Source organism: Trachypithecus francoisi, unplaced genomic scaffold, assembly GCF_009764315.1.
Source record: "Trachypithecus francoisi isolate TF-2019V2 unplaced genomic scaffold, Tfra_2.0 Lachesis_group7, whole genome shotgun sequence".
NCBI classification, from domain to species: Eukaryota; Metazoa; Chordata; class Mammalia; order Primates; family Cercopithecidae; genus Trachypithecus; species Trachypithecus francoisi.
The window spans coordinates 59453973-59461690 of NW_022681472.1; positions in this window are offsets into that span (position 1 = coordinate 59453973).

The window sequence follows — 7718 nt, forward strand, 5'->3', positions numbered from 1 at the left end:
GTGGCGGGCGCCTGTAGTCCCAGCTACTCGGGAGGCTGAGGCAGGAGAATGGCATAAACCCAGGAGGTGGAGCTTGCAGTGAGCTGAGATCTGGCCACTGCACTCCAGCCTGGGCAACAGAGCGAGACTCTGTCTCAAAAAAAAAAAAAAAAAAGAATACAGTCATCACTCTGTATCTGTGGGAGATTGATTTCAAGACCTACAATGGATGCCAAAATCCAAGGATGCCCAAGTCCTTGATATTAAATGGCATAGTATATGTATATAACCTCTGCATATTCTCTCAAATACTTAAAATCATCTCTAGATTACTTATAATACCTAATACAATGTAAATGCTAAATAAATAGTTGTTATACTATATTGTTTAGGGAATAATGATGAGAAAAAAAGAGTCTGTACATGTTTAGTACAGATGCAATTTCTTTTCTTCAAATGCTTTTGAGCCACAGTTGGTTAAGTCTATGAGTGAGGAACCCACAGATATGGAGGGCCGACTGTACATTATCATTTATAGGAAAAATGTGAAGTGTGCACAGGAATGATAAAGATCAAAATCAAGAGTGGGAGGAGGATGCAGTCAGGGTGCAGTACACAGGAGATTTCAACTCTTTTGGTAACATTTTCTTAAGCTGCATTTTTTTCTTTTTTTTATGCTTTCTTGGATATCTGAAATATATTTTTCTTAAGGCTGGTAAGGGATCAACCATAGTTTTTAATTCTGATGATTTTTTGTTTTTGAAACTGAGTTTGGCTCTTGTCACCCAGGCTGGAGTGCAGTGGCACAATCTCGACTCACTACAGCGTTTGCCTCCTGGGTTCAAGCAGTTCTCCTGCTTCAGCCTCCCGAGTAGCTGGGGTTACAGGCACCCGCCACCATGCCCAGCTAATTTTTGTGTTTTTAGTGGAAACGGGGTTTCACCATGTTGGCCAGGCTGGTCTCAAACTCCTGGCCTCAGGTGATCCACCCACCTCGGCCTCCCAAAGTGCTGGGTTTAGAGGTGTGAGCCACCATGCCCAGCCTGATGATCTATTGTAGGACTCAAATTACTTGATTTTTAGGTTGAATGAAGTTCACCTGTGCACCTATATTGCTGTTAGTTTGTGTGTGGTTTCAAAGAATATGCAACACTGATCCATAAATGTGAGCTCCTCTGTCAGTTTAAGCCCTTCAAGAAACAGATGACTAGATGGTATTAGACATGCAAGAGATTTATTGGAGGAACTCACTTGTGTAGGACAAAGGGGAGGGAGTAGGAGTAGGCAGGGAGAGCCTTCAGACTACCATAAACCTAACACCTGTGATAAGAGAGGGAAGGAGAATTGGTAGGAGGAATCGCAGACTGTTGATGCAGTCCTACAGAAGTCCTACAGCCTCCCCAGGCTGATGGGGAGTCCTCGAGCCAAAGTTGCCAGCCAGAGGAGTTTGTGTTGCTTGCACTTATACCATCACTGTGCCGTCCAAGGCAGGGAGCAGCCCTGGGCCTTGCAGCTAATGTAGTAGTGAATCCAAAGGGGTGGCATCTAGGACTGCCAGTCAACTGGGCTTCCTGTTCCAGATTTCTAGATCTGCCAACGTCTACCTATTTGCACCACATTGATCTGTCTCTTGCAGGTTTTGGGAGCAACTCCTCCATGGTTCCATGTACATCTCTCAGAAGGTGGAGGTTGGTCGTGTGATGAGTAGCCCTTTTCCCTGAAGGACCAAAACAGATACTCATCCTCTTTGTCTTCCACTGCAAATTTTGAGCAGCTTATAATTAATTAAGGAGAAATAATTCCAGGTAGGAAAGCTGTTTCATCATATAGCAATATGTTAACCTTTACAGGCACTGAGAAGAAGCCTAACAGAAAAGAGCATCCTTCTCTTAAAGCCTTCCCTTGAGTAATCAATTCCAGTTACTTGGGCCAGTTTTCAAGTGATTTACAAAGTTGGTAGAATAGAAGTTTACCTTATTTTTTTTATTTTTTTATTTTTTACCTTTCCCTTTCACCACTTTACTCTGATCTTTCTCTTTTTCTGCTTTTCTTGCTCATGTTTTGGCTTATCTAAAATCTGAGTGTACCTTAGCCCAGTTGATATACCACCTAAAAAATGAATGAACTGTAGTATGATGTTTGCCTGGCATCTTGTCAGGGCATTTGGTAATACTGCCTTGAAGTTGTTCCACCTGCTGAGTCACTGGCACTACCTCCTGCTACAACCTGTGGTTTCCATAGTGATGTCTCAGTGACTTTCACACAACAGAACCTGACTGGTTAAAGACCTGAGCTGTTTTCTGTAATTAAAGTCTTACTCATCTAGAAATGGGAGCATGGTTTTGATCATTTTGAAATGCAACTTTATGAGTAAAAATCTTATGAAATAAAATGCACAGATATGTTTTAAGGACTGAGGTTGTTAGGGTAGAATCCTGAGAAAGAAAGTAAGAATGGTGGCAACATGAAAGGGTTACTAATGGAAATGAAGAAACATAAGTAAATACAAAGGATTTACAGTAGCCCTTCAGGTAAGAAAAGTTACATCAAATGCCTTGTTATTAAGTCTTGCCACTTGGTCACTGTTTTGACCCTTCTCTTTAATGGACGCAGAGAAAACAGGTTGCTATGCAATCTGTTCTTTTATATTCCCCATTCATCATCATATTTTTAGAGAAAAGGAAGGGAAAAGACTTAAGGATTATCATGGGCAAGAAGAGTTAATTAGCAAATCAAGACATCTTGTTCTTAGGGAACATTCGTGGTCAGCTTGAATGCTTGAGCAATAAATTCAAAATTGATTGCTACCCAGTGAACATCAGTAATTCATACAGGGCCTTAAAGTCCCATATTAGAAAATACCAAATCAGTAATTAATTCCAGTGACAGGGATTTTGAAACATTGATCAGTGTTTTCTAGTTTTGGGGTATTGTGACACACCTAATAGTGCTAATGGTGCATACATTTTAAACATTGTTTGCTTTGATTCCCTTCCCTTAAAGTTATTTAAATAGATTAAGTCAGGGCCAAGAACCTGGATGAATTAATGATTTATTGAATGAGCATTTTTTCATTTAGTCAACATGTATTGAGTCCCAGCTAGGTGCCTTTTTAAGTCAAAGGCAATACCAGCTTCGTGGCCAGATGTTTTCACAAGCATTGAAGCCAGTATCCAGAAATGAGCTCATTATTTTGTTCCAACCCCTAAATTTCATCTTCTGTGTTCCCTGTCTCTGCATGACACACCATCCACAGAGATAGCCAAGACACAAACCTCGCACAAGTTTTATTAAATTAATACTAGTAACAATTGCAGCTAATGTTTATCGGACATCTACAACACTGCAAATGCTTTACATGCACTTAATTTAATTTTCCTAAGAACCACAAAAGGAAGGTCCTATTATAATCCATATTTAGTCTCAGTACTGTGCACTGAATCTATAAAAGATTCTAAAAGAGCTCAGTCTCAAATAAACATGAAAACAAGTAATTGCAGTACGTTATGATGTCTTAGCAGGATACTATAGTAGCACCCAAGAGGAAAGCCTGACTTCCTGCTGGGGAAAGAAGCCCTTCAGAGGTGAATGGCATTTATCAAACACCATTTGGTTCTGGGATATTGCATGAGTGAGCAGAAATACAGTAGGGCTGTTTTCAAAATCTGTGATCCGTCATTCAGATATGGCACTATTAATGAAAGAAACTTCCAGCAATCTGTATCAGAAATTCATTATCTTAGGTCAAATAATACACATTTGTCCCTTGTATACATGGGGGATGGATTCCAGGACCCTACAACCCTGTCCTGTATATACCAAAATCCATACATTCTCAAGTCCCCAAAGTCGGTTCTGTGGAACCCCTGGGTATGAGAAAGTTGGGCCTTTGTATGTGCATGTTTCACATCCCATGAATGCTGTATTTTTTATCTGTTTGAAAAAAAAATTCTGCATAAGTAGAGCTGTGCAGTTCAAATCCATGTCATTTAAGGGTCAACTATAAGATTTGGGCTAATATTCTCCAGATAAGCAACTTATGGGATAGAACTTTCATTAGGGTACTTAAGATTAATGGGTCAGAAAGCACAAAATATAGATCTAGGGGGTCTTAGGGCAGAGGATAAGAAAGGGCAAGTATTAGGTAAAAATGAAGGTGGGTGTGAGAAATGGAGGCACGGAGCCAGAGCTGAGTGTGTTGCAAATCCTGTGGATGGATGGGACCATGACAAGATCAGCCAGCAGCGACAGGAAGTAGGCTTACAGCAGGTATACACACATGCCCGTGCATACCGAAAGGAACAGAGGGCAAGCCAGCAGCAAAATATATACATTGTAATACGCATAAACACACACACACATATATGTATCTTCTGCTCTTTACCCACCGTAATTCATCCACCCAAGGAGAAAATCAGTTTTATCTGTAGGGCCAGCTTTAAAAATAGGCCTAGCTTTAAAAATAGGCCTGGATGATTTTATGATTCCCTATTCTGCCTTCAGTGAATAAAACATCTTTACTGCAACTGAACACAAAGATTTAAAATACAGTGGTTAGTTGAGTAAACAGTTTTCTTGAAGACTGGGGATCATTTTGTTACAGGGAATGATATTTTCCTCAAGGCATTTCAAGCAGTTTGTGAGCAGGAATCTCACACAGAAACCCAAGTACAGGAACCCCAATACAGCTGGGCCAGACATCCAGGACTCTGGAGCTGGACACTAGATAGCCACAAAAATGAGACTTTTTGTGCCTCTATTCTGTACATTCTCTACTAATTACCTTGTCCTTCCTCACAATTTCTACTCTTCCATAGCTTCAGCTCTTCATGTCCCAAAATGGCTGCCCCAGACTGACTTGACATCACTTTGCAGTTCCAGTGCCCCATCAGTTATCCACTTACCTCTCTGTCTTTCAATTTCAGTTCCTAAGAGAAGAAAACTTAGCTAGAAATGTGTATTTAGGGGAAGGGTCTTTTGTAGCAGTGTTCCATCAGAGGCCCTGGTTAGCAGCTTTCAGATGTCTACCTTTGACAGCTGTCTTAGCTTGGGCTAGAAGTAGGGGGTCTTCAAAATGAGCTGTGGGTAGGCAAGCCTATAAAATGCTTAGTACATATCAGTTGATCATCAAAATAAATAGCAATACCAAATCAGTATTTTCACATGGGGAGGGAGGTGAAGAAATTAAGGAGTAAGTAGCACAGGCGGCCTTGAGTCAATAAAGGGCACTGGAAGAGGGGCAAATGTTAACTTTATTTCCACTGCCTGTTTTCCTAGATCCATAATTCTAGGCTGCCTGATATACACCCCAAAAAACAGCTCATAGGCTCAGTCTTGCCTCTGGTGCTACTGAATGAAATAAGAAGTATAATGAGGGCTTGGAATCCAGTTAAGCTCCCTAGACCCGCTGTGTCTCCCAGGTCTGGGTGTAGACCCCAATTGCCATTTTTTCTCCAAGTGGCTCCACCCTGAGCCCCTATGTTGAGTAGTGTCATGGAACCCTGACTAGCTCCTACCAAATCTGCTTCCTCATGGCTGCCAGCCATGCCTGGCTTATTACTGGCATAATGGACACTTTAGTATATGTCTTTCCTGGTTCCTAAATTGAACTACCACACAGAAACCCTCCTTCTGTGCTCTGGCCAACCACCGATGAACCCAAACTTGCAAAACCACACTGCTGAGAGTACTGCAGGCATTCCTGGTAAATGCAACCCTTAATTGGCCAAGCAAGAGCTGAGGTCTTAGCATGCATTGCACCCGAGAAGAACACAAATTTTGCAAACTTCGTAATTATCTCAAAGGGAATGTTATCTTCGCTTTAGCAGGGATGAAATAGAAACTTTATATAGAAGTGTTGCTCTCCAGCTAACACATTCAGGAAGCCTTGCTTTGCATCATTTATGAAGGTTTTTGTTGGGTTTAACACCTTGAACTTCCTTATGAAGAAACTTGTTTCCCTCAAGAACTTATTAATCAAAACATCACACAAAAGTTCCCTTAAACAATTAGAATTGGGAGGAAGATAAGCCCAAATATTGCATTTGGCGTGACAATACATGTTCCTCAAAGCTATTCTCAAAATTTCTAATTTTAAAATTCACTTGGATTTACGTGTGTTATTACAGCATATAGAATCCCAAATATAAGAGTTTCAAGCTCGAATATAAGTACTAAGGAATTAGAACAAATATATTTGAGTTTAGTTTCAACTCTATAGGAAAATAGGTCAGGAAATTAATTTGTAAAAAGCAATCTTGTTAATTAGATTTCTTTCCAGGTGAAATATGAAGCTTTGAATAGCAGTATCCAATCTGATTTATAATGAATGAATGCACTTTCAGCTGTAACAAAGAAATTTCCTATTTATCCATCTGGGACTTTCAAATCACTGTTCATTTTATGAGAAAAAAATGTGAAATATTTTCTAGAGGAAATACATATCTTAAAATACTTTTACTAGTCATGTTTTGCTTAAGTTAGAGTAAATAAGGTAGAAGAAATTAATTGCTCCAAATCTGTTGGTACTCTATAATAATCAATTATGCCTCTAGTAAGTGATTGTAGGGCAAAACACCTCTGAAATTCAGTCATGTCTTATGTCAAATGGGTATATGAAGGTGGGCACACCCACACCTTTAGAGCTGAGGATTTCTAATGAGACAATGCTGTGCCCTAGGCAAGTAGCAATCTTGATAAAGATATCTGCTTCAAGATCTAAGAATCGGCCGGGCGCGGTGGCTCAAGCCTGTAATCCCAGCACTTTGGGAGGCCGAGATGGGCGGATCACGAGGTCAGGAGATCGAGACCATCCTGGCTAATACGCTGAAACCCCGTCTCTACTAAAAATACAAAAACTAGCCGGGCGAGGTGGCTGGCGCCTGTAGTCCCAGCTACTCGGGAGGCTGAGGCAGGAGAATGGCGTAAACCCAGGAGGCAGAGCTTGCAGTGAGCTGAGATCTGGCCACTGCACTCCAGTCCGGGCGACAGAGCGAGACTCCGTCTCAAAAAAAAAAAACAAAAAAAAAAAACTAAGAATCAAAGTCAAGTGTAGGCCTGAGTGATATTTGTTATTTGAGTTACCACCATCAGTGGAGGTAACTCATGGGCAGAGCTCCTTTGCTGCCCTTAAAAACATTTCTGAAATCTTTGGCTGAAATTCTACCCCTTTATTACCATACTACTTTTATAAATTATCATAAGCAGTGTGCATAAACATTTGTCCTTTCCCTGGCTGCACAGCATCTATTTTGATGGAATCTGTACTGTGTAATTCTTGGAAATGATGGAGCCAGAGACTTCCTTTCCCTACTCTCTTAGGGACAAAGCCAATTGGGTGTTCCTGCCCAGGATGTTGCATCTGGGGTTAGTGAAGCCAGTGTACAGAGACAGCTTTGAAGTGACAGGGAGATGCGTCTAGTTACAGCAGTGGCAGTCATGTCCATTGAGACATCCCAAACAGACCATTCCTGCAGTAGGACCTTGGCCTAGTTCCTTTTCCCTAACCTTCCCTGGCCCCTATCAAATTTCTAGCCTTCAAATCCAGCCTTCCTGTCCAATCTTTGAGCCATTCTATACTTTTGCAACAAATTCCTTTTCTACTGAAGTTAGCAAAAGTCAATTTCTGATGCTGTAACCTAGATGTGTATAGTCCTTGGCCAATTAATTAACTAGAAACCTACCTTTTAGAAGTTACATTAGAGAGGTTCTAATTAATTAGCTTTTCTTAAGTAAATCTT